This window comes from Capsicum annuum, chromosome 1, assembly GCF_002878395.1.
Source record: "Capsicum annuum cultivar UCD-10X-F1 chromosome 1, UCD10Xv1.1, whole genome shotgun sequence".
Taxonomy (NCBI): Eukaryota; Viridiplantae; Streptophyta; class Magnoliopsida; order Solanales; family Solanaceae; genus Capsicum; species Capsicum annuum.
This window is the reverse complement of record NC_061111.1, coordinates 138,607,292-138,634,443: the sequence shown is the minus strand read 5'-3', so window position 1 is coordinate 138,634,443 and position 27,152 is coordinate 138,607,292. Positions and strand designations below refer to the sequence as shown.

General features: G+C 32.3%; 1 long non-coding RNA gene and 1 pseudogene across 2 annotated transcripts; both read right to left on the bottom strand.

The window, feature by feature from the left end:
- Positions 1–13,672: 13,672 nt before the first annotated feature.
- LOC107879824 lies at positions 13,673–20,785 on the bottom strand. Of its 2 annotated transcripts, none has more exons than XR_007052606.1 (5): positions 20,631–20,785; positions 20,470–20,489; positions 20,322–20,387; positions 15,930–16,011; positions 13,673–13,690 (listed from the first exon to the last, which is right to left on the bottom strand). It is a non-coding gene; the product is annotated as an uncharacterized LOC107879824 (long non-coding RNA). The 2 variants fall into 2 exon arrangements; XR_001677122.2 differs by lacking the exon at positions 13,673–13,690 and adding an exon at positions 14,801–15,180.
- A 2,257-nt stretch (positions 20,786–23,042) lies between these two features.
- On the bottom strand, positions 23,043–23,732 carry LOC107858330 (annotated as a pseudogene).
- Between the last annotated feature and the right edge of the window lie 3,420 nt (positions 23,733–27,152).

Sequence of the window (27,152 nt, the reverse complement as noted above, 5' to 3'; positions counted from 1 at the left end):
AAAAAATAACAAATATAGAACTCTTCTCGAACTCTGTTACCTATGAAGATAGAGAAAATAATTAATACAAGTAAGAATGAAGTCAAAAATAATACCTATGTGGTCGAAAATGAGAAAAAAATTGATTTGTTATGAAGGGTAGAGTAATTTGTTGAGTAGATGTTGTCTGCACTGTATAATTCAGTGAGAAAGAGAAGAGAGTGAGAACTCAAGATTTGAAATTATGAAATATTTTTCTTGCAAATAGATGATTTGTATGGGTTGATTTGTATTTTGGAAAAGAATGACAAGTTTTAAAAATATTAATTTGGTTCGAATTGATCTTAATTATTTTTAAAAATTATAAAAGATATGCATAATTTTTAACTCTCTTATCATGAAATTGTCAAAAGACTCAATTAAAGTTTTAGTTGACCCTATGAACTCACCCTTGGTCCTAGATTAATCAATTTAGGTATTAGACTCTAACATATGAATTGAAATTGTATAAAAATAAATGTTCAACCTATTGCATTAGATTACGCATCTGTTGTAAATTATCAAACATATCAAATAATCAATTGCGACAAATTACCTATCTATTATAAATTATCAAATTGATTGTCACATGTCGCAACAGGTTACCTATCTGTTGTAAATTATCAAATAGGAGCTGTCATCTGTTGTAGTTGACCCTATAAGAACTCACCCTTGGTCCTAGATTAATCAATTAAGGTATTAGTTGAACATATGAGGTAGTAAGAATTGGTTCAGCTTGGAGTGATCAATCGATAACTCTGGTCGAGAGGAACGCAATACCGTCTCATTATGCAATTGCTAAAAAGACTCAATTGAAGTTGTAGTTGACCCTATGAGATCTCACCCCTGGTCCTAGATTAATCAATTAAGTTATTAGTCTAATATATGAAATTAAGTGAAATTGTATAAAAATAAATGTTCAGACTGTTTCAACTATTAACCATCTATTGTAAATCATCAAACAGATTAAGTCATTTATTGCAATAGATTACTCATCTGTTGTAAATAATCAAATAGATTAATTCATCTGTTGCAATAGATTAATTCATCTGTTGCAATAGATTACCCATCTATTGTAAATTATCTAATGGATTAAGTCATATGTTGCAACAGATTACCCATCTGTTGTAAATTATCAAATAAGCGCTGCCATCTATTGTAGTTGACCCTATGAGAACTCACCCCTGGTCCTAGATTAACCAATTAAGGTATTAGTATAACATATGAGGTAGTAAGAATTGGTTCATCTCAGAGTGATCGTTCGATGACTCTGGTCTGGAGGAACGCAATATCATCTCATCATGCAATTTCCAAAAGACTCCATTGAAGTTATACTTGACCCTGTGAGAACTCACCCCTGGTCCTAGATTAATCAATTAAAGTATTAGTTGAACATATGAGGTAGTAAGAATTGGTTTAGCTTAGAGTGATCAATCGATGACTCTGGTTGAGAGAAATGAAATACCTTCTCATCATGCAATTGCCAAAAGACTTAATTAAAGTTGTAGTTGACCCTATGAGAACTCCCCCTTGGTCCTAGATTAATCAATTAAGGTATTAGTCTAACATATGAACTCATCTATTCTGTTAGATTTAATCAAACAGATTAAGTCAATTATTGCAACAGATTACTCATCTATTATAAATTATCAAAAAATTAAGTCATCTATTATAAATTATCAAATGGAATGTCTTATGTCACAACAGATTACCCATATATTGTAAATTATCAAATAGGCACTGCCTTCTGTTGTAGTTAACCCTATGAGAACTCACCCCTTGTCCTAGATTAACCAATTAAAGTATTAGTTGAACATATGAGTTAGTAAGAATTGGTTCATCTCAAAGTGATAGATCGACGACTCTAGTCGGGAGGAACACAATACCGTCTCATCATGCAATTGCCAAAAGACTTAATTGAAGTTGTAGTTGACCCTATGAGAACTCACCCCTGGTCCTAGATTAATCAATTAAGGTATTAGTATAACATATGAGGTAATAAGAATCGGTTCAACTCAGAGTGATCGATCGACGACTCTGGTTGAGAGAAATGCAATACTGTCTCATCATTTAATTTCTAAAAGACTCAATTAAAGTTGTAGTTACCCTATGAGAACTCACCCCTGGTCCTAGATTAATCAATTAATGTATTAGTCTAACATATGAAATCAATTGAAATTGTATAAAAACAAATATTCAACCTGTTGCAATAGATTAACCATCTGTTGTAAATTATTAAACAGATTAAATCATTTATTGCAACAGATTACTCATCTGTTATAAATTATTAAATAGATTAAGTCATCTATTGCGACAGATTACCCATCTGCTGTAAATTATCAAATGGATTAAGTCATATGTTGCAGTAGATTACCCATCTATTGTAAATTATCAAATAGGCACTGCCATTAGTCGTAATTGACCCTATGAGAACTCAACCTTAGTCCTAGATTAATAAATTAAGGTATGAGTTGAACATATGAGGTAGTGAATTAGTTCAGCTTAGAGTGGTCATTCGACAGCTCTAGTCGGGTGAAAAATAATATCGTCTCATCATGCAATTGCCAAAAGACTCAATTGAAGTTGCAGTTAACCCTATGAAAACTCACCCCTAGTCCTAGATTAATCAATTAAGGTATTAGTCTAACATGCAAACTCAATTGAAATTGTGTATAAATAAATATTCAACCTATTGCAACAGATGTCTTTTTTGTTAGATTTAATTAAATAGATTAAGTCATCTATTGCAAAATATTACGTATCTATTGTAAATTATCAAACAGGTGTTGTATATGTTGCGACAGATGACCGAGCTTTGGAAATTTTTAGACAAAAATTATTATCTATTGCACAGATATTTTAAAACCTCTTTTTTAAAAGCAATTTAGGTATTTCTTGTTCGAGATTAAAAATTTAAAATCCTAAGGTGATAAAAAATATTACTTGGATAACTCAAAAATCTCCTGAGTAAGTAGTTTTATCTGGTCTTTTCAATGTCACCGTCTCCTCGTGCCCTTAAAAAATTATTAATGAATATTTAAAACCCATATCTAGAAGAATACTCTCTCCTTCAGCCATAAAGTAAGACAACTTATCTATCACTCTTCTTTATTCTCAATTGTCTTTCTTTTCTTTTTTCTCTCTTCTTTCGGATGAGGATCCTTTCGGATCTTAATCGATCAATATCTTTTCTCAACTGAACTGGATGTTCTGATCTTTTTGCTTTTTTCACATTGCAGGTATGGTTCACTATTGATCTTTCCATCTCGTCTTCTTCTTTGTATGTTATTTAAATTAGATATTTACATCTATTGCTATTAATGATTTACCCAATACCAGTTTCCTATTTATTGGGAAAATTGAAGAAAAGGTGATTTTTAAGTCTTGAATGAACGAATCGTTATTTTTATATCTGTTGCAATATATCTCATCGGTTGAACAGATGGGTAATCTATTGCATCAGATTGGTCATCTGTTGATTCACTCAATTTTGTGTTACCCTTTTGTACAGACGGAGCAACTATTTGAAGAAATCAAACCAATAGCAAGGCTGGTTTGATTTATTCCAATAGATGACGCATTTGTTACAACATGTCATCCATTTATTACACTAGATGCCTTATCGATTGAATATATGGATAATCTGTTGCATCAGATTAGTCATCTATTGATTTGCTCAATTTTATGTTACCCTTTTGTAATGTTCTTTTTATTCTTATCTTGTTTGACATTAAATGTATTTCTCTTATTTGCAGATTAAAAAAACTAAAACTGGATCCACTTTTGCCCGACCAGCATTAAAGGCTAGAGTAAAGATGGGTTCGAAGAAATAAGCTACTTGCAGATGGAACCACATCATATGTGGGAGGTATGTATTATTGATCAACCTATCATGAAAACACATCTACAATACAATAATTTTGTGAATATTTGTTCTTTACCTATTAAGTATTAATCCTTTAAACAAGATATGGCATTTTACAGTTAAGATTGTTAGGTTCGAACTGATAAGGCTGACGGACCATGTAGGTGGTGTCGATACCCTGTTACAATTTAATGACCGTTTATGCTCATGTTTTTGTGTCAAGTTTGGATAAGAGTTCAAGTTTTTGGCGGCAGTGTAAATATCTAATAGTGATTGGAATGGTTTTAATGGCTCAATGGACTTCTTGAAAGGCCTTCAAAGCCTCGCACTGCAGCAAACAATAATGGAACCAATAGAAATTCCCCTTGTCCAAATTTATATAGATGGGTTGCTGGAGGAGACTATTATACAACAGTAGGTGCTTGGGAGAATACCTGTGAGTGGAGAGGGAGGTTGAGAAGGCCATATATCATCTCAGACCTTGTTTAAGAGAAAACACTGGGTAGGAAGGAAAGTGTAGTGAAATTGGCTGATGAAATTGACATGAAAAATGAAAAAATTGGATGAGCTGCGAATGTGAAAGTGTATCCAAAAATGAAAATCCATCAGTTGTTGAAGAAAAAGAAGAATGGTCAAAAGGACTGGAGCTGGTCACTTTGCTAGAGAATGCAACTAGTGAGCGTGGCCTCAATGAAGACCCATAAAATACAGGACCAAAACTCTAAGAAAGCAGCTTCGCGAGCTCGGAAGGTGGTAAGATTGTCAATCAGAATTGAAACTTGAAACAACTACTCCTGAATTAAAAATATGGGATCAAGACAAGGTGGCAATTTCTCAAGTTAAACTTGCATCCCATGCCTCCTATTTATAGCTTTGGTCAGGTCAAAGGCAGTGAAAACAACAAGGCATGTGAATTCTGCCCAACTTCAGACCTTTTTGTTTCTACTGCCATTGACCTGATCATAGCCACAAATAGAAGGCATGGCATACAAGTTAGACTTCAGAAATTGACTTCTTGGCTTCTCTTGTTTTTAATTTAGGAGTTGTTGGATCAAGTTTCAATTTTGACCGACAATCATACCAATTTCCTGTGCTCACGAAGCTTCTTCCTTAGAGTTCTAGTCCTGCAATTTGTGAGAGTCTTCATAGAGGCCACGCTTGCTAGTTACATTCTCGAGCAACGTGTCCAGCTCCAGTCCTGTTGACCATTCTTTTTTTTTTTCAATGACTGACGAATTTTTATATTTGGATACACTTCCATATTTGAAGCTTATCTAGTTTTTTCGTTTCTCATGTCATTTTCAATGGCCAGATTTGCTAGAAGTTCCTTACTTACTTCCCTCTGTTTCCTTTTGAACAAGGTCTGAGATGATATATGGCCTTCTCCACCTCCCCCTTCCTGCACAGGTATTCTCCTAAGTACATTTTGCTGTATAACAGTCTCCCCTAGCAATCCATCCATATAGCTTTGGACCAGGAGAATTTCTATTGGTTCCATTATTGTTTGTTGCAGCGTGAGGCTTCGGAGGCATTTCAAGAAGTCTATTGCGCCATTAAAATTGATGCAATCACTATTGGATATTTACACTGCCACCAAAAACTTGAACCATTCCCCAAACTTGACAAAAAAACATGAGCATAGACCGTTATTAAATTGTAACAGGGTATCGACAGCACCATCTTGGAACCATTTGTCCTTGTCAGTTCACACCTATCAAACTAAACAATACAATGCAGGATCTTGTTTGAAGGATCAGTGTCTAATTGGTAAAAAATTATATTCACAAAATCATTGCACTTTATGTGTGTCTGTCATGATAGCCTGATCAATAATACATAACTCCAATGCATGAAAGTGGATCCACTGCATGCACCTTATTCTTCCTACCGCATTAAGACATATCAGACAATATTGTTTATTCATTTGCACACATGTGATGACTATTAAAGAAGAGGTGTGAGGAGTCATGACTTTTTATCTTAACACGTTCAAAATAGCTAATGAATTAAAATCTCTATCTGTTCAACTGATGAATCAGCTGTTGGAAGAAGTCAAAACATATCCTCCAACATATGGTCCATCTGTCATAACAGATAATCTATATGTTGCAATAGATGGTAAATCTATTACAGACCAGACATTAATTATTCATCTGCACGCATGTGATGACTATTAAAAAGAGGTGAAGAGTCTTGACTTTTTATCTAACACATTCAAAACAATTGATGAACCAAATTCTCCATCTGTTGCAACTAATGAATCAGCTGTTAGAAGAAATCAAAATATCTCCTCTAACATATGGTCCATCTGTCACAACAGATAATCTATATGTTGCAACAGATGGTAAATCTATTACGACAAACCAGACATTTTTTATTCATCTGCACGCATATAATGCTATTAAAAAATAGGTAGTCGTGACTTTTTATCTAACACATTCAAAATAACTGATGAATTGAATTCTCCATCTGTTGCAACTGATGAATCATCTATTAGAAAAAAATCAAAATATCTCCAAAATATGGTCCATCTATCATAATAGATAATACATATATTGCAACAAATGGCTCATCTATTGCACATACAAACCATTTGTTGCAATAGATGGTAAATCTATTTTGACAAACCATCTATTATACATACAGACAGTCTATTGCAACAGATAGTAAATCTGCTGTGACAAATGGATAATCTGTTGCGATAGATGGATAATATGTTGCAACAGCTTAATAATAACGGTTGTTATCAAGTCTCAAAATCATTTTGAAAAAGTGATAAGTATTAATGTAAAAGGAAAAATTGCGACTTTGCATAGAAAATAAAATGCCACCAATTTGAATGTAGTTAATATAATTGAGCTTAACAGTCGTGCCTTTTATCCTGACATATCTAGATTCAATCCTCTATAAATAGATCCCTACTTAATCTTCATTCTACTAAACTTTATTTATTTCTTGCATTATTTCTTTTCGTGTGACATCTTTAACCACTTCTCTTCAAAGAGCATATTCCTTTCTTGTTGAGGTAAGTTTTTTTATTTTGGTGTAAATCTACCAGTTGGGAGTATACATTGTATTATATTTGGTCTTTTTTTCTTTACATTTATCGATTCATGCTTGTTCTAGATATGACTGATCCTTTTTGGGACATTGCTATTTTGCGCGACACACTGTAGGAACTTCAAAGGTAGGTTAATGACCTGCAGAGGGAGTTGGTCGCCGTGAGAGAGATGATGTTCAGAGAGATACAGAGGCTGATAAGGGCCTACTACTGCAAATTGATTGGCTGGCTGTCATTAATGATGATGATGATGATGATAATTAGAATTAGAATGTGTTTTTTATTTTAGCGTATGTATTTTAATTTTTCTATATCGAATCTATACCTAATGTATTTTATTTTTCGTTTAGTGAAAATTTTATTTTTAGTCGACTTTGGCTTTTTAATTATTATTCAATTTTCATTCAGTCTATTTCTTCTAAATATACATATTAGTGTTAACATGTCGACGGTTGGAGGTAAGGAGCAATTTTGAATCTAGTAGCAATAACAAATTTGTCTTTTGACTTCTTTCAACAGATGGACCATGTGTTGGAATAAATTGATCATTTGTTGGATTTCTATCAACAGATTATCCATCTATTGCGATAGATTTGTCATCTGTTGGAGGAAAATATTCCAGTTTGATGGAACTGTGTTGTGTTCTTTCGACAAATGTCCATCTGTTGCCATAGATAGTTAATCTGTTGAGAATAATTGTGGTCTACTGTATTATATTAGTTCATGTTTTACCTCTTTTTATTGATGCATGTTGACACCTAATTTTTGCCCTCCGCGACTAAATTTAATCCTGAGTTTCACTGATTTTTAATAAAATTAAAATATTTATTTCATTCGAATAAAAATTTATTAAATATATTTGTACGTAATTTTATCATTTTAAGTAGTGATTATAATTTATCGTATTCAATTATACGAGATTTTATAATTTTGTTACTTAAATATTTATTTTTTAAAATATCAGATTTTAATCAAGGCTTATAGATTCAAATGATTAAAATTTTGATTTAAATATATTTACTCTCAAAAAATAATTTATTCGGATAAATATGTGTTTGATTTTATAAAATCAAGAAGCCCGGGATTAAAGGAAGTATTAATTCGCATCGAATTTCAATTTAATTTAGTCAATCTATTAGATTTGGCCATAATTGAAATCAAATTGGCCATAAGTGTAATGCAATCCATCAATTGATTTGTAATTTGGTCAAAATTAAATTAATATAACTAAATTTTAAATTCCAATTGGGGTTATATTTTAAATAACCCCAAAATTCCCAAAAACTCTCATAATTTCTATCTAATTCCACAAAAGAATAATTTTAAATTGTACTACATTGTACTATTTCCCCCCCAACTTTGTCTTTTTCCAATTTTGAAATTCAAAAGTTGCACTATATTGTACAATTTTTCACCACATTATCTTCCACCTCACCTTATCTTCAATTTTAAAATTTCAAAAACACCCTTAATTGCTTTTTCTCCCACATTAATCTTCATCCTTTCCTATAAATACTTTTCTCCCACATTGGTGGAAGAGAGGAAAAAAAATCTCATTCTCTCCTATAAATACTACCACTACTTTGATAAAAAGGGGGAAAAAGGAAGAAAAAAAAAAAAGGCTAGAAAGGTGAAAAAGTCCTTTTAAGCAAAATAGTTATTTTTATTTAGTAAAAATGTTTGTTTCATAGAGTTGGTCAGCTAATCAAAATTTTCGAGTTGCCGGCGATGTTGATTCCGACGAAGCTCGTAGTCTCATTTTGTTGCTCCCCAAAAGGTAAACACACCTTTTTCTTTTTTTTTTTATTTTAGTTTTTATTATCATTTTTTTTCTTCATCTTTTTTTTCTTCGTAGTTCGTAGATATAATTTTGTTTGCTGGGATTGTATGTTGTAGATGACCTTGAAGGCCCTAGGACGTTGTGGTATCAATATTCTAATTATTTTCATGTTCATGATATAAAAATGAGCTAGCAATAGTTGTATGTGACTTTTTGGACTTTATTCTTTGATTATTTTGGATAAAGTTTCAATCTTTGCTTAAAAGATGTATTTATGCTTTGTTTAAACTCATTGTTGTTGGCTATATTTGTTTTTAGCATGTAAAGTTATTTTCTTTATGTTGAAAAGAATAGTTAATGTTGAATGTTTCGCCTTTTCACCTTATTCTTTGATTATTTTGGATAAAGTTTAGATTTTTGCTTGAAAAATAAAATCATGTCTTGTTTAAACTCATTGTTGTTGAATATGTTTATTTTTAGCATGTAAAGTTATTTTCTGTATGTTGAAAAGAAATATTTAATATTAATTTTTTTGCCTTTTGACCTTCTTCTTTGATTATTTTGGATAAAGTTTAGATCTTTACTTGAAAAGACATACCCATGTCTTGTTTAAACTCATTATTGGTAGATATATTTGTTTTTAGCATGTAAAGTTATTTTCTTTATGTTGAAAAGAATGGTTAATATTGATTGTTTTGCCTTTTGACTTATTCTTTGATTGTCATGTATAAAGTTTTGATCTTTGCTCAAAGGCGAACTCATGCCTTGTTTAAATTTATTGTTGGCCGATATATTTGTTTTAGCATGTAAAGTTGCTTTTTTTTATGTTGAAAAAATAGTTACTATTGTTTGTTTCGCCTTAATAAAAAGAGTAATTGATTAAATCAAAAATTTGTCATTTGCTTGTTAATTATTTTGAGGGATCTCCAAAATCTTCGTATGAGAGATGAAGTGATAGCTTTATTTTTCATCCACGATGTTTATTTTTTTTCTCATGTTTTTAAATTTGTCAAAATGATGAGAAAGTTCAAATTTTTTTGACTAAATACAATTATTTAGATATTTCCGAGTCATGCATAGTATGATTGTGAAACGATATTTCACTTTTGAAAATGCTAACTTTTATTCTAATTTTCTTACTCCCTTTGGATTGTTATATGTTCTCTTTGTGAATATAAAGATTTGATTCATGTCTCTCTTTTATTCATAATATCAAAAGAGAATCAACGATTTCTTAGAAATAAAAATCATAGGTCGTTACACGTTTCTCAATAAGATGTTGGTTGTAATTTATATGTATGAATTTTCATTAGTGTCGCCTTAATTGAAATTTAAAGATTCTATTTCTTGAAAAGTTAGCCTTTATTTTCTTTTGTTATATGGATTGGTGTCTATGTTTGTTCAATTCTAGAAATCATGAGTATTTTTCTGGTTGCCTCATCCCTTTACTTTATTAAGCTTATGTTGTTTGTTTCTCGCATTAATTCATTGAATATGTCCTTCTTACTTTTACCTTTACCTTTATTCATTCTTAATATGAACATAAATCATGAGGCATGTAAATGAGTGTCTTTGCTCTGCATTTTTTATTTGTTGATTCTCATTCTTGTGAAAGTGTGCTTATTCTTGTCATTCAAAAATTGGTTCTTGATAGTTTCTTTTACTTTGAAATATGTAACTTTTATGCCTTGAACATATATTAATTTCTTTATCTTTTCTTTGCATGCAAAAAAATGTCTCGAGTCCAAATGAACTCCTCTCCTTTTGCATTTCGTAATGGATAAATAAGGCTCACCCCTTCGAGTCAAGTTTGAAGTTTAAACCCAAGGTCCACTACATGGCGTGTGGGTGCTAGAAGATAGACAAAGAAGGAAAACGGGTCAAAACTCATTGATGAGGTCACTAAGAGACTTGAAAAGTCTCAATTTTTATTATTGTTTTCTTTTTATTTATTCATTTAGTTATTTATTTATTCATTCATTTCGGCCTCAAAGCCAAAGTTGTATTTAATATAGGTAGATCAAGACTCGAGCCAAAGGCTTAAAAAATAGTTTAGGACAGGTGAAATGGGTCGGAAGCCCAACTAGACTAGGATAGGTCTCGTTGATTTGGGCTCAATGGCCTAAATCCTTTACTTTCTCCTCCCTTCCCCTTTAATGTGTTTATTTGTTTATTAATTTTATTTAGACTTAGTTAAAATCCCTACTAAGTCACCTAAATCTATTTTACACAAGTCTTTTAAAAAAAATTAAAAAAAATCAAATCACTTTTTCAACAAATTAATCTTTTCAGAAGTTAATCAAAAGATATTTTCAAACAGTCTGGATAACCGCAAGTTAGCGGACGTTTTAGGTGCCTAACACCTTCCTAAAATGTTAATAGGAACCACTTACTCGGAATCTTCAAAACTTAAAACAATTTTTCTATTTTGAATCGTTTGAAGTAACTCTCTAAAGGTTTCTTAATTCCTTTTCAAAATTAAGTGGCGACTCTCAAAAAGTCAAAATTTCCGCAAAACAATGTACAAGTTATTAAAAAAGATATTCATATATAATAAATGATAACATTACGTTCATAACAATGAGTTAAAAATATAAAAGTCCACAACAAACAACTACACAAGTTTCTGCAATTACAACGATCATGGTGGATTACGATCCGGGCATGTAGTTCTTTTGTGGCCAGCGTGCTTACATACGGAGCACTTGTTTCTTCTTGATGAAAATGATTATTCGACTCCACACCTCCTCTTACATGGATTTATTCTCGATTAGATAGTTCTTGGATAAATATATGGAGGAGGTATTAGTCTCCCCAAAATCTCTGTAGGAACAACTCAAGATTCTTTGGGAGGCATCGGAGTAATATGCCCACTATATGCCATTTCATATTCTTCCACAAAATAATATTGAGAGGAGTGCTCGTAAACTTTATGTCCATATTTTGGACCGTATTGAGCTCGAAGCGCTGCCATGGCATGTGGACAGGGTATTTTGTCCAAGTCAAAAACTTTACATGTACAAGATCTTGTTTGAAGATCGACCGTGGAAACATCACCATGACTGGTGATACTGAATTTGTAATTTGCTATTTTATGATCTAATAACCTATTCCCCAAACTAACGTTCGTTGATGTTATTTTTTTGATTTCGAGAGCAAATTGGGTTCTTTTTGGTCCCTTGAACTGCACATGTCTTTCGTTAAAAAATCGGTCATACTTCTTGTTTATTACTTCAAACATAGCCTTGATGGGAAATTCTCTTTTTTTTTCCAAATAATGAATTCACCGATTCAGCTATGTTTGATGTCATAATATTGTACCTACACAAAAGAATCACTTATTACGACATCACGCTAAACTTGTAACTCAAACAAGATATTAAATTCATAAGAATATACCTATCTGCTGGATAGAATACCCGGCTCCATCTCTCAAAATTGACACGTATGAGAAGTTCTGCTACCTTGGGATTCACATCCTTTATTTGATTGAAATGGTCTAAAAACTCCTCTCTACTAGATGTTTTAGTTGCTCTATAAAAAAGGGCCACGGTCTTTTCGTTGTGATAGTTGGTCTGAATGTTCTCTCCAAGATGCCTGATGCAACAACAAAGTAAGCTGAAGTGAAGAAAATTAAACCCTTCTTTGGAATACTTAGATACCTATCCAAAACAAAATACAACTCTTTGGTATCTTCGACGCAGCTTCTCAGTTGTTCAAAAAAATCTATAAAAGGAATCACATTCCTTGTCCGCTACACAAAAAGTGACAGGAAAGATGTGATTTTCTACATCCTGTGCCACCGCGGCTAACAGAACTCCATTATACTTGCTCCTTAAAAAGGTACCGTCGACAACTATGCCTTTCCTCAAATGTTGAAAACCTTGAATCCAAGAACCATAGGATACAAAAAAGTACTTGAACCTTCCATTTTCATCAACATGCAATGTGGTCTTACTTTTGGGATTTGTGGACTCAATCATGTAATGGTAGGCCTCCAGGATTGCATATCCATGCTCGTGTGTCCCCCTAACCAAGTCTTTGGAAATCCCTATGGCCATATATATCTTCCAATAACTAACCAGGACACCCAATTCCATAAGGAGTTGATTGGCCATAACCCTTGTTGAAGGGTCTTTGCCATCGAGGAAACTACTTCTGAAATATTCACCAAGGACCTTTACCATGGCATGAGGATTTTAGCTCGAGATATGCTCCGAACCACATGTGTGATGCTTTTCATGCTTATGAATAATGAATCTGTCAGAACTTACATACTTCACTGTTCTCAACCACCACTTGCAGTTCACATTAGCACATTTGAAGCAAAAGACACTGCTCAAATTAATCACCTTCTTCCTTCTGAAATCTTTTTTCAAGCAAGAAATAAACAAAGTGATAGATATTTCATTCTTGTCCTTGAATGACATTCCAATAAAAAAGTCGATCCCATCGTCTTAAAGATTTCCAGATTGTGTCGATTGAGAAGAACTACTATTGTATTGGTCGCATCAATGAGCGTAAGTGTTTGATCTTCATCTGAAATATTCATGTCTAGATCATCCAACCTATCATCAAAGATGTCTTGTTGTTGTTCTTCTTCTACGTTATGGTTCTCATTCTCTCTCATCTTTTCATTTACGTACACCCTTAACACCGACCTGGATGAATTACTAAGATAAGCATGCAACCAATCCTAATCGGTTATCTTAAAAGGCAGTACCCTCTAATTTTCAAAGGAGCTGTGTATATAGCTAATGATGAGTTCTTTTGATTAATAATTCATTCCACAATAACTGATGATTAAGTTCACAAAATAATCATACAAAACATCACTTTGGACTGTCATAGCTATCGTCTCTAGCATTTCACCCTCGTTCCAATGCCATACATATTGATTGCTCTTATCGATTCATTGATCATGACAATCCTCCCTTATTGTTATTGATCCCTCCATTAGTGGTACCTAAATAAAATCATTTGTTAAAAAAAGTTAATAGTGATTTCACAGTGTCGTAAATGAATCCCAACAGATGTGTAATCAGTTGCAACAGATTACTTACCTATTGGGTTTCATGTTACTCTCCTGAAGCTAATTTTAACAGATAAGTCTTCTGTTGTAACAGATGAATCATATGTTGCAATAGATTATATATCTATTAGGATTAATGTTACAGTACTGAGGCACCTTTGAAGCTGAGTCAAATAGATGAGTGACATGTTGCAACATAAAATTAACTTGTTATGACAAATGACTTTCCTGTTGCAACAGAAGACGATCTGTTAGAATCGAGGTCAGGTTCTATTGCAACAGGTTACTAATATGCTACAATAGATATTTACCGTCTGTTGGAATCGAGTTCAGGTTCTATTATAACAGGTTAATAATCTATTGCAACAGACAACACATCTGTTAAAATCGAGTTTAGGTTTTGTTGCAATAGTTTAATAATCTGGTGCAACAGATATTTATCACGTTGCACTTGATAACTAATCTATTTAAACAGATAAATCATTTATTGCAATAGATGACCCATCTGTTTGATTCATGTTACGGCCTATAGAACCATAAACATGAATCTAATATATCAGTCTTCCGTTGAACAAGATGTCTCATCTGTCGCAACAAATGATTTATCTATTTAAATAGATGGATCTTATGTTGGATTCATGATCAGGTTCTATCCATTGTCGGAAAAATAGCACAATAGCAGTTACCTAAATGACAAATCCAACTAAAAATCATAATTTGACTTACCAAAGTCTCCTATGAAGTAATGTCAAAGTGGAAAGTGATGTACAAAACAAACCTTACACGTCGTCAATGACTGTCATTTTTCGGCCAATATAGCCACTTTAGCCGGTGGGACACTCCCACCGGATGACATTAGTAAGCGTAGTTTAGAGAAAACAATAAATAAGTAGTAAAAGATGAATAATATTCCTAAGTTTGCAAATCTATTGAAGCCAAAAATAGTGTGTAACTCTAGTATTAGGGTTCCCCCAAAAACCATAGTAATGTTGCATAGGGAACCTAATATTACGTGTAAATTGTCCGAAGTTCAAAACTTAATCATACAAGAAAAACTTCAATATGCGATTATAGGAAAATTTTTGTATGGCAACCCTCACATCGATGTACTGAGAAAAATGATTCCTAACCAGTGTGGAATCAAAGGTCAATGTACTATAGGAGTAATGGATGAAAGACATATATTAATAAGTCTAGAGATGCTAGAAGATTATGTTTATCGACAACAGCCTTTTACATCAATTCGAGGGAGAGATATTGGCAAATGAGAATTTTGAAGTGGGATCCATGGTTTGAAGCTGATGTTGAAACTTCAATAGCAGTAGCATGGATTTCAATGCCAGATCTTCCTCCAAATTTTTTTGCAAAAGACGAAATCTTCTCAATAGCAGCAGCAGTAAGGAGGCCACTCAAAGCAGACATAGCTACAAAAAGCCACATTAGTCCTAGTTGTGCAAGAGTTAAAGTTGAGGTGGATTTACTTGCAACATTACCACAAAGGATACGAATAAATGAAGAGAATGATCTTACTGGGGAAATAAAGTCTAATGGATAAAGATTCAGCATGATTATATGCCTAAATATTGTCAAGATTGTTGTCTGCAAGGGCGTGATGAGGGAAGTTGTTGGAAACTTCACCCGAAATTATATGAAAAGAAGAAAGAGGAGAGTAAAGAGACAGAAGAAAACACCATGAATAAGGAATCTAGTGAACAAAAGAATCAGCAACCTCAGCATCAGAATAACTTTGAAAGAGAAAACAATAATAAGTTTCAGTGGCTTACAAGGAAGAATAAATACAGAAAGGATAGGTCTGGTCAGATTCTAGGAGAGGTTAATAAAAATAAGGATGAGGACCTTCAAATGTCCAATTCTTTTAATGCCTTAAAGGACAAAGAAGATCAAAAAGAAGTGAATGTCCCAACAATTATAGACATAGAAGAACAGAAGAAAGACCATGCAGAAGTAGCAGAACTCAGTACTAAAGACTGGGTTAACAAAAGTTTTGGAAAGGTTAATATTCAAGAAGCGGAAAAGGGGGAGCCAAGAAATAATAAGAGTGACAAGGAAAAAGAGAATCAGCAAAAGGATGATCAGCAAGATGAGAGTGCTCAGAAATAAAATAAGGGTACCAATGAAGGTTTGAAGAAGGATGAAAAAGAGAAGCAATTACAGTTGTGGCATGGAGAAACAAATGACATGATGGTGCTTGAAGGGATTTCCCCTTTAGCTATTTCAGATAAGCTACTGGAGACCTGCAATGAAAAGAAAAAAGACATGGATGTAAATACTTTGGAAGATAATATCAAACATATAGCTCAAGATGCAAATTTATCACCAAAGCATATAGAGCATCAGAAGAGTAGACAGGGAAAACAAAAAAAAAATAAGGGGAGTAATGCAACCTCAACCACAATTCTTACAAGGAGCCATACTTCTAAGATTAAATCATGAATACATTAATATAGAATATAAGGCCTGTCAATACAAAACAAGCATTTACTAGATTAATCACAATGCACAGAAGGCATCATTTCTATTTTATAGGGATTATGGAACCTTTTCAAGATAAGCAGACAATAGAGGAGTACAGAAGAAGATTGGGGATGAGGTATGCAGTGGTAAATATAAACGGTAAGATATGGGCATTCTTGGATGACAATGTGGAATATAGTGTACTGAAGGATGAAGAATAACAATTATCACTAAAGGTACAAAGTCATAATGCTGATGTTTCTTTAATTGTAACATTAGTATATGCCAAATGTAGCTTAACAGAAAGGCAAGAATTATGGGAATCATTATTATACATGGCAGATATTCAAAAGCCATGGATAATAGGCGGAGATTTCAATTCCATAAGAAATGCAGAAGAAAAATTGGGCAGATTACCAATTACATTCAATGAAACACAGGACAATGTATAAATTTGTGTAACTTGGATGGACCTTAATTTAAAGGGAGCAAATATATATAGTGGAATGGGAGACAGATGAAGCATGCATATTTAAAAGATTAGATAGAGTGTTATACAATGATAGGTTGCAGAGTTTATTTTAGTTTTTAGATATGAAGAATCTACCTAAAAGTGGATCAAATCACTCTCCTATGCTAATTCAATGCAGAACTAAAAGAGAACAGATTATCCGATCATTCAAATTTCTGAATTAGTGGTTGAAGGAAGAATCATGCTTGGAAATAATCAAACAGAACTGGACAGTAGAGATATAAGGGAATTTTTTCATAGTGTTTCAGCATAAAATGAAGAAAATGAAAACAACTTTGTCAAAGTAAAGTAAAGAAACTTTTGGTAATATATTCCAGGAAATAACAACACTGGAAGATATTATCAAAGTTAAAGAGAGGAAATTTAAGGAAAATCCTAGTGGAGTGAACAAAGCAAATTTGAGTAAGGCTAAAGCTGAACTAAATTTGTAATTGAAGAGGGAAGAAAAGTTCTGGAGACAGAAAGCAGGTTATGAATGGTTTAAAGATGGAGAAAGAAACACAAAATTTTTCCATACAATTGTTAGAGGAAGAAGGAGTAGGTTAAGAATCAAAAGAATTTAGAATAAAGAGGGCGAGTGGCTGGAAGAAGAATAAGAGATAGATGATTCAACTATTAATTTCTTTCAGATCAGTTCACTAAGCAGGAAGATACAGAGGATTTTTCTATGTTAGATGAAGTTCCTAACCTAGTAAATGAACAACAGAATAAGGAGATTTTGAGGATTCCTAATAAGGATGAAGTTAAAGATGTAGTAACGGGTTTAAACAAAAATAGTTCAGGGGGACCTGATGGTATTATTGGGGGTTTTTATCAGGATGCTTGGGAAATCATAAAGCAGGATATTCATAAAATGGTAATTGCTTTCTTTTGTGGTTTCCAACTTCTTAGGTTCATTACTCATACTAATTTTGTATTACTACCAAAAAAGTTAGTAGTGAATATATTTTCATATATGAGACCTACATCTCTTAGTAATTTTGTGAATAAAATCTTTTCAAGAATTATTCATGAAAAGATTAAAGGCTTGTTACCACAGTTGATATCTCCAGAACAAGAAGGTTTTATTCAGGGAAGAAGTATAGTTGAGAAAGTTTTAGTGGTGCAGGAAATAGTTTTAGAAATGAGAAAAGGGGTAAAACTCCTAATATGGTCATGAAACTTGATATGATGAAGGCATAATAGGGTGGAATGGCTTTTTATTACCAAGGTTGAGGAAAATGGGTTTCTCTGAAAGGCTTATTGACATGGTGTATAGATTGTTAGAGAACAATTGGTATTCAATTCTCTTGAATGGGTAACCAAACAGATTTTTCAAATCTTCTAGGGATTTGAAGCAGGGAGATCCTTTGTCACCTACTTTGTTCATTATTGCAGCTAAAGTTCTATCTAGGAATCTGAAGAAACTAATGCAGGAAAAAGATTTTAAGTTGTTTGGGATGCCAAGAGGTAGTCCTAAATTAAATCACTTAGCTTTTGTAGATGACATAATTATATTATGCAAAGCTAAAGTGAGAACATTGTAGTTGGTATCTAACATTTTGGACAAATATAAAGCAGTATCTGGGCAGAAGATCAACAAAGAAAAAAGTATAATATATTTGCATAAAAGGGGTTTCTAATGGAGTGAAAATATTAGCAGAAATTGCTATAGACATATTGAGAAAAGATTTTCCTTTCACATATCTTAGTTGTCCTATTTTCTATATGAGGAAGAAAAAAAATATTATCACCAGCTGATGAATAGGATAGCAAATAAGATTCAGAATTGGAAAGAAAATTTTTTTTCATATAGAGGTAGAGTAGTATTGATTAAGCATGTATTGCAGAGTGTTCCTATTCACTGTTTATCAGCGTCGAATCCACCTCTAAATGTACTAATGCTATGCAAAAGTTTCTTGCTCAATTCTTTTGGAGTAGTAAAATTAGAGAAAAGGGTAAGCATTGGGTGAAGTGGCAGGATGTGTGTCTACCACAAAAGGAAGGAGGACTAGGATTTAGAAAATTGTTTGATGTTTCTATATCAGTATTCTGTAAGCTTTGGTGGACATTTAGGACAAAAAATTCCATTTGGAAGGAGTATATGTTCAACAAATATTGCAGAAAGGAGTATCCAACACAGCTGCTATGGAAAACTGGTTCAGGGGGTTCACAGGTATGGAAAAAAATGTTAATTGCCAGAGATTTGGTGGAGCATTTGATAGTATGGCAGCTGAAGAAAGACAATTCTAATTTATGGCTAGATAATTGGACTGGATATGGTGATTTAGTTTCCTTAATGGAAGAAAACTAGGAGGAGAATATACAGTACCAAAAAGTCAAGGATATCACAAGAGAAGGTAGATGGGATGAACCGTTAGTTAACAATATGTTCACACCAGAATTGGCTGAGCATATTCTTACTAAAGTTCAACCACCTACAGGAGAAGGCAAGGACATCCCAATGTGGGCAATGAATCCAAAGAGAGATTTTATAGTAAAGAGTGCTTGGCAGTATATCAAAAACAAGGGACATATAAGTAACATTTATAAGTTTATTTGGGTTAAGGGGTTGCCTTTCAAAATATGTTTCTTTATATGGAGGTTGTGGAAAAACAAAATGCCAGTTGATAATAATGCAAGAAGATGGGGGATGCAGTGACCTTCTAAATATTGGTGTTGTGAGGAACCTTCAGTGGAGACAATTGCACATGTTTGCAGAAGGTCACCTTATGCTAACAGGACTTGGTCCTATTTTTCTTTTTTTGCAGGTATATCTATTCAAGATTTGACTCTAAAGGGTACTATCTTAAGGTGGTGGGAAGCTGAGGTGCAAGTGAAATAGCAATCTTATTATCATGATCTTCCTAGCATCATTCTATGGGAACTCTGGAGAAGAAGAAGCATGAGAACAAAAACACTATAGGTCTGAGAATCATTCACAACATAACAACAAATCTGAGGCTCCTATTGATGGTCAGATAACCTACAAGAGTCTTCTCTAGTGAATGACCTCAAATTGTTCAAGAGTCTTCTCTATATGCTAATGCGGGACCACAACAATATACAGATAGTATGCAGGCAGAAGCAAATGCAATTTTACATGCAACTAAGAATTGTAAACAGATACAATTTGATAAGATAATCATTTAGATAGATTATCTAGTTATGCAGAAGGGATTAATAGGAAAGTAAAAGTATCCATAGAGAATTACTAGCATAGTCAAGGAGATAGAGCAGTATTTGCAAGATAAGCAAGTTATATATCAGCACATTTATAGGGAAGGAAATCAGTTAGCTGATTATCTTGTTAATTTAGCAATAGACTCAGGAGTAATCACTATCACCAGTTTTCAACAACTCCACAAGAAAGGAAAAGCTATTCTTAATAGTGATAAATGGCAGTGCCCTTATTTGAGAATCACTCCATTAAAGGTATAAAGGGCACCGGGGAAGTTAGGCTAGGTAGAGAATATGGTGAACAATACAAGAACACAACAAGAACAAACTATGCTTTCAATACCCTAAACTACTTTACTGTCATCGAAGTATTTAGAGGGAGATTTCAACTTTATAAACCTGATTGTAAAGAAGAAAAGAGATTCTTTGAGATTCATGCTTCCTTTATCATCATCGTGTCCAGATCTGAGCAGCACAAGCAGAAAGCATTAAGGCAAGCATCAAAAAAGGCTTAAATGGAACAACAAAGCTAGGAGAAGAGTCATACCTAGAAGTAGCAGCTTATCCCTGTTAAATAGAGCCATCAGAGATGATAAAAAAGCTATTTAGAGTCTCATACACCAAAGGAAGCAGACACAAAAGAAGCAACATCAATTTCCAAGTTATACTAAGTTGAGACAACAACAAATTAAGGGACAAAATACTTACTGGTGGAAGGTGCGTCGGAAGGAGAAGCATCGACAAGAGGGTGGTACAATATCAATTCTCCAGAGTAACAATTGAAAGAAACTAGATTCAAAAAAAGGGAAAAAAATGGTGAAAGGCAACGTGAATGAGTTAGGGATTAGGAAAGTTATCTATTTTAGGGAATTGACAGATTATATTTGTTGTTATTTTGGATACGGGTTGGGCCGGGTCAGATAAATAGGCCTACAATGTTTAATTGTATAATGGGTTGATCCATTAATATGGTTTAATTTTTTAATAAAAGACCAAATTAAACCAAAAAAAATTGACCTAAGAAATTGGTCAAATAACAACAGTAGCGGTAACAACAACAACAACAACAACAACAACAAATGGTCAACAAGAAGAAGATAAAGATGATAATGAAGTAGAACATGATGATAATAAAGCAGAAGATGATGAATAAAGCAGCAGTAACAATGAACAACAAAAATCGCTAAGAGAAAGAAAACAACAATGGATGCGAAGAGAGAGAAAGATGTTTTTTTTCTTCGTTTTTCGTTATATTAGGTAAATATTTAGATCAAAGTGTAAATTTAAAAACTTCTGGGCTATTCTCAAACTTATCAAACTTTCTTAATCCATAATAAAATAATTGTCACCTCCACTTAATAATTAAGACTTGTGTCACCTACACCTCATTTTAAAACTCTTTTATCACCTTCAGTTCAAAGCCCCTAAAAACTTTACTTATATTTATCAAATTTCATAAGGAATTTTTAAAGTGACACAATATCACATTCGTGAACAAAAAAAAATCCATGAACAAATCTAATAGAAGAAGTACAAGTTAAAAAAATTAAAGAAATAAGAGTATAAAAAACTTATGAATTTAGGGAGTGACTATAATTACATTAGAAGAAATATATTCAATGTTGAAGTGAATATCATCAAGCATGTCAACTACTCGAAACAAATAACATAGCACAAATATTAAAAATTAGTAAATGATACTAACTAATAAATAATTGTAAGACTTAAAAATATGAACTTTTGATAAAAATGTTGCCATACCTTTTGCCCTTGAAAACATGTCCATTTGAATATGTTTGAAGATGACACAAAAAATGTTGCCACCCTAACTAATAAATAATTGTAGGACTTAAAAATATAAACTTTTATCAAAACTATCGCCATACCTTTTGCCCTTGAAAACATGTTCATTTGAATATGTTTGAAGATGACACAAAAAATATCCTTTAAAACATGAATATACATATATCACAAGATAAATTTAATCATATAGACGAAGTAATAAAATGAAAATATGAACCTCATTAACTTGAGTTGAACTTTGAGGTTTTGTATCCCTTCAATTGCCTAAAAAATCCTTATGTTGTAGAATTTTATAATGCACAGTTGAAGCCTACTGTTTGAATTATATATAGCTTAGGTTCTTGAACTTTTATCTCCCATCATTGTTTCATAATTAACACTATATAATTAAAACTAATTAGAGTGAGAGGAGAAGAATCATAACATCTAGAATTATAGGCACAAGATAATGAATATTATAAGAATATAAGTTATAAAAATGAAGTGATGTGAGTTATGAAGATACTTTTTTTAAAATAACAAATGCTTTATAGTAGATTATTATGTTATTATTACATAGTGAAATAGAGAGAGAAATATCAAGAAAAGAAGAAAAAAGAAAAATGAGAGTGGAAGCATTGAGAGGTGCCACATCAACATTCTTACAACCTTCCTTGATATATACTAGATGTAGGAGCCCGTGCTAGCGCGGACCCAATAATTGTAACATAGCTATACTTTATAACCGTTAGTTAGAGCTTCACAGCTGATAATCCAGAGCCGTTGAGTCAAGATTTTATATTTTTCTTAATCAGTTATCACAATGTAGAGATTAAATGATAATATGAATAATCACTGTAATATGAATGGTAAGTTATCATGTAGGTAATCACTGATAGTTGAAAAAATTCAGACTTAAAGGGAAAGAAATGTCAAATTACCCTGTGGACAACAACTGATAGCAAATAACAATAAAAACATATGCAAGGTATTAGAGTAATACTATCTTCAAAGTTGTTGGTCTATATTAATATTCTTCACCATCTTTTTCGTCATCAAGTCCTTCAGCACCAACTTGCTCGTAGTCTTTTTCAAGTGCAAGTAAATCTTCTGGGGCTTCAGAAAACTCTACCTCTTCCATGCCTTCTCCAACATACCAGTGGAAAAATGCCTTTTGAAGCCAGTTGGGCATTTGTTCAAATCCCAAAACCAAAAAAATAAAATCACACGATTGCATCTACATTAGAAAGTTTTCTGTACTCTGTTCAGATACAAGTAGCTCACGCTTGCTATTGGTGCAAAATCTTTACCAGTCAATAAATTGAACCGTCCTCTACGTCAATACGCCATATATTTTTGATGCATTGGGTCACATTTAGCCATCATGCTTGAGTGCTCAAAAATTGCATTAGTTATCTCAGGTACAGATAATTGCTCATGGTATGCGTTTTCAACTGAGATGATAGGGGCATATGATGAAAGCATAATAGCTTCATTGTAAACATAACAACCATATCAGTGTGTTCTAAAAGGGAGTGAGTTGAAAGAACACTGTTATAAGGTTCTGCAACAGTAATGGATACCTGAAATTAAATAGACATAAATAATCTTGCTGTTACAAATAAGAGATGCATGGTTATATATGGTATTCACCTGGGGAGAAGAGTAGATAGTAAACGCAATGTTGGAATTTTTACCATAATCAACAGATAAGCATTCGAGCAACAATGAACATAATCCAGAACCAGTACCACCACCAATAGCATTAAAGACCAAGAATCCTTGCAAAGAAGTGTAGTTATCAACTAATTTTCTAATGCGATCAAGGCAAAGATAAACAATATCTTTGCTAACATTATAATGTCCTTTGGCAAAATTATTAGCAGCATCTTTCTTTCTAGAAATGAGCTGTTCAGGATAGAAAAGCTGATGATAGGTGGCATTTTTAACTTCATCAATAACAGTTGGTTCAAGATCAACAAATATAATTGTTGGTACATGCTTTCCAGCACCAGTTTTGACATACATGGTGTATTCCAAGGTCGTAAATGATTCATGATCGTGAATGAGGCGGTAAAACTGAGGTGGCAGACTTTTTATATATATCCAAAGTTCAATATAATTCACATGTCACGCGAACATACTAAACAATAGCTCCTAAAAGTCTCTCAACATCTTTAATTTTAATATTCCACATAACATGTTTATGATTACAAAACTAAAGGGCATTTTGGTATATTCATATATCTTTAGTTTAAGATTTTCAAATTCCAAAGCTCCTTTACTTTCTTAAAATTTTGTATCATGCAGCATGCTAACATTACCTAAGCTCATTTTGAACCTCCTCTATTGTTGATCTTCGCGGAGAAGTTGTATTACCAATAGCAACTCCCATGGAATCAACCTCAAAATTGATTATATGATCAAATTCCGCACCACATCCATGTATGCACACCTTAAAAGCTGAAGGATCTTACCCACTATCAATACAAGCCTTGATTAAATTTGTTAGACAAAACAATACTTAGAAGTCATGCTGGAGCTGAAACACCAACAAGTAGTAACAACTGATATTAGCACCTAGACAAAAGAAGAGCTATACCCCTTTTATGGATATGATAAGGACTTGCATAAAAAATATCTCTGGGTGAGAGGTCAGACATATTGCTCTATTTTCGATCAACTTATACTGCAAAATAACAAAACAATAGTATCAGATAGCGAAACAACTTCTAGAAAGCCACATAATTGATATTAAAGACCAATTTTGGTGGAGCAACAGTGTTAAAACTGAAGTTATTTTAGCCCAGTTAGATCAGATATATAAAGCTTCAGATTTGTATAAGCTAAAAAAAATTGAGGTCACCTGGTACTTAACATTTAATCTGATGTTCCTATATGTTGAGACTTTGTTTAAACAATGGCAACATACTAAGTGTTGTCTAATATGAGGGATATGGAAAAGGTAGGATATATGCAGACCTTACCTGTATAGTAGAAAGCTTGTTTCCTTAGTTTTCCTGTATCAATCTACTTTTCTACGACGCTGAAATACAGGAAAAGTTTTCAAAAAGCAAGAACTGAAGTAATTACGGTAAAAAGCAATACTGATCAATAGAAAAAAGTAAATTCATCATAGGTTTATCAAGATATTCCTATAACACAGATAAAGAGATGCAGTTGGTAAAAGAGTACTATGTTGGTTTCGTCAACCACATAACTATCTGATCATTATACACATAATGTACAATTTGTAGGAGCATGAGTTTTTAGCCTTCCTTATACACACAGTAATATGAAGAATTAGTGCTCCATAGAGAAGATTCAATTGCAAAGCTCCCACATATTTGGCTAAGCTGAAGGTTGAAGAAACATATGCTCTTTTGTTTCAATGTTTATAAGAAAAGGAAAAAGACACCACTTAGCCAATATTTACTAATGATTTCTAGTGGTATAGACATACATTTTGCGCAAAACGATGTCCAAAATCTTGAATGGTTGCAGTTGTGCTTGAGCAATTCTTATTTTGAAACTAAATCATTGATGTGAATAGATTATCAATTGCCACCGAAATATAGTGAATCACATCAAAATAACATGGTGTTAATCTTACGAAACTTCCCGGATGGCTACAAAAGCCATCGACCAAGTGATATGTTCGACAAAACTCATGTTTTTATCTAAGAAATAAGAATCAAGAAAACATTCAGAAAATTCAGCAATAAAAAATAATCAGAGATTATCGTTCATTGTGATTAATTTAATCTGCTTTAATTGCTTCGCATATGCAAATTGATTTTCTAGTGAAATAGAATATTTGTCCCCTTTGCCAAAAGTTAATAACTTGCAAACCGAACAAAAATGAAAAACATGGCTAAGGTAAATTAGTAAGTAGTACGAATATCTTTGTTAAAAAAAATAAAGATTAAGTAGCAATTAACATCCAATTAGCTAAAGAAAAGCTATTAAACTACCATACCCCAAAAATAAAAAAGGAAAAAAGTAGATAACAGATTCCACAACAACAAAAATATAAAATTCATAGAAGAAAAATATCAAGGTAACAATCAAGTTAAGAATCAAGCAACAGTAAGAAGAAATTGAGAACAATACAATTGCAAACAGAGAAAGAGATGATGGGCAAAGTGGACATAGATGTTAAAACTTGTTGGTAACAATGACAAGCACCGCTTCATGTACGTTCTTATCTCAAGCAGCATAGTCGGCAAATATTAAGACACGTGTAAACCTGTACAAATGTCATCTAATAGTTAAGAATATAGTAGTTAGTGAAAGGACTGAAATACCCCTTACCACTAAGCTGGCAGGACCACCATGAGGTGATAATTAATTATATTTTAAATATTTTGTAGATATTTTAAGTTGTTAGATTTTAAGTTGTTAGCTATTGTAACTTATAATAGTTTTTTGATATTGTAATTTACTATTTTAAGTTGTTAGCCATTATAATTTATAACTCTCCTTGTCCAAAGTTTTGTAGCATTGATAGTCTATTATATTTTTAGAATAATTTAAGTTTTTAATTACTGAAATTTATAATACTTTTTCTTCTATTTTAATTTAAGTGACACTGATATAATTTTGAGAGAATCAAATATCACGATTGAAGTCCCAAAGTAGACATGTCTTAAATGACTCATAATAACTTATTAGAAGTGATACAATAAAATTACTATAAAAAATAGTTGTGAAAAAAAATTAAGCAGGCCTCATATAAGATGTCAAGTTAATTTAAAACATCAATAATTAATTTATCTTTTTTTTGTTTATTTTATTTTTTTATTAAATATTTTTTTAATATTTAGATGACTCATAATAATTAATTAGGGATAAAATAGTAAAATTACGGTTGAAACAATTGAACCAAACATGTCAGAAATATCTATTTTACTTTTTTTTTATCAAATATTATTAATTTTTTAATACGTAAATGACATATAATAATCAATTAGGAAATAACTTATTAGAAGTGGTATAACAAAATTAATATAAAAAATAGTTGTGAAAAAAATTTAGACAGGTCTTATATAAGATGTCAAGTTAATTTAAAACTTCAATAGTTTGTTTATCATTTTTTTATTTATTTTATATTTTTTATTAAATATTATTAATTTTTTTAATACTTAAATGACTTATAGTAATTGATTAGGGATGAAATAATAAAATTATGGTTGAAGCAACTAAAGCAGACATGTCATAAATGTGTATTTTATTTTTTGTTAAATATTATTAATTTTTAATACTTAAATGACATATAATAATTAATTAGGGGTGATATAGTAAAATCATGGATTAATACTTAAATGACCTATAGTAATTAATTAGGGATGAAAATAGTAAAATTTCGGTTGAAGCAGCTGAAGCAGACATGTCATAAATGTCTATTTTATATTTTTGTTAAATATTATTAATTTTTTAATACCTAAA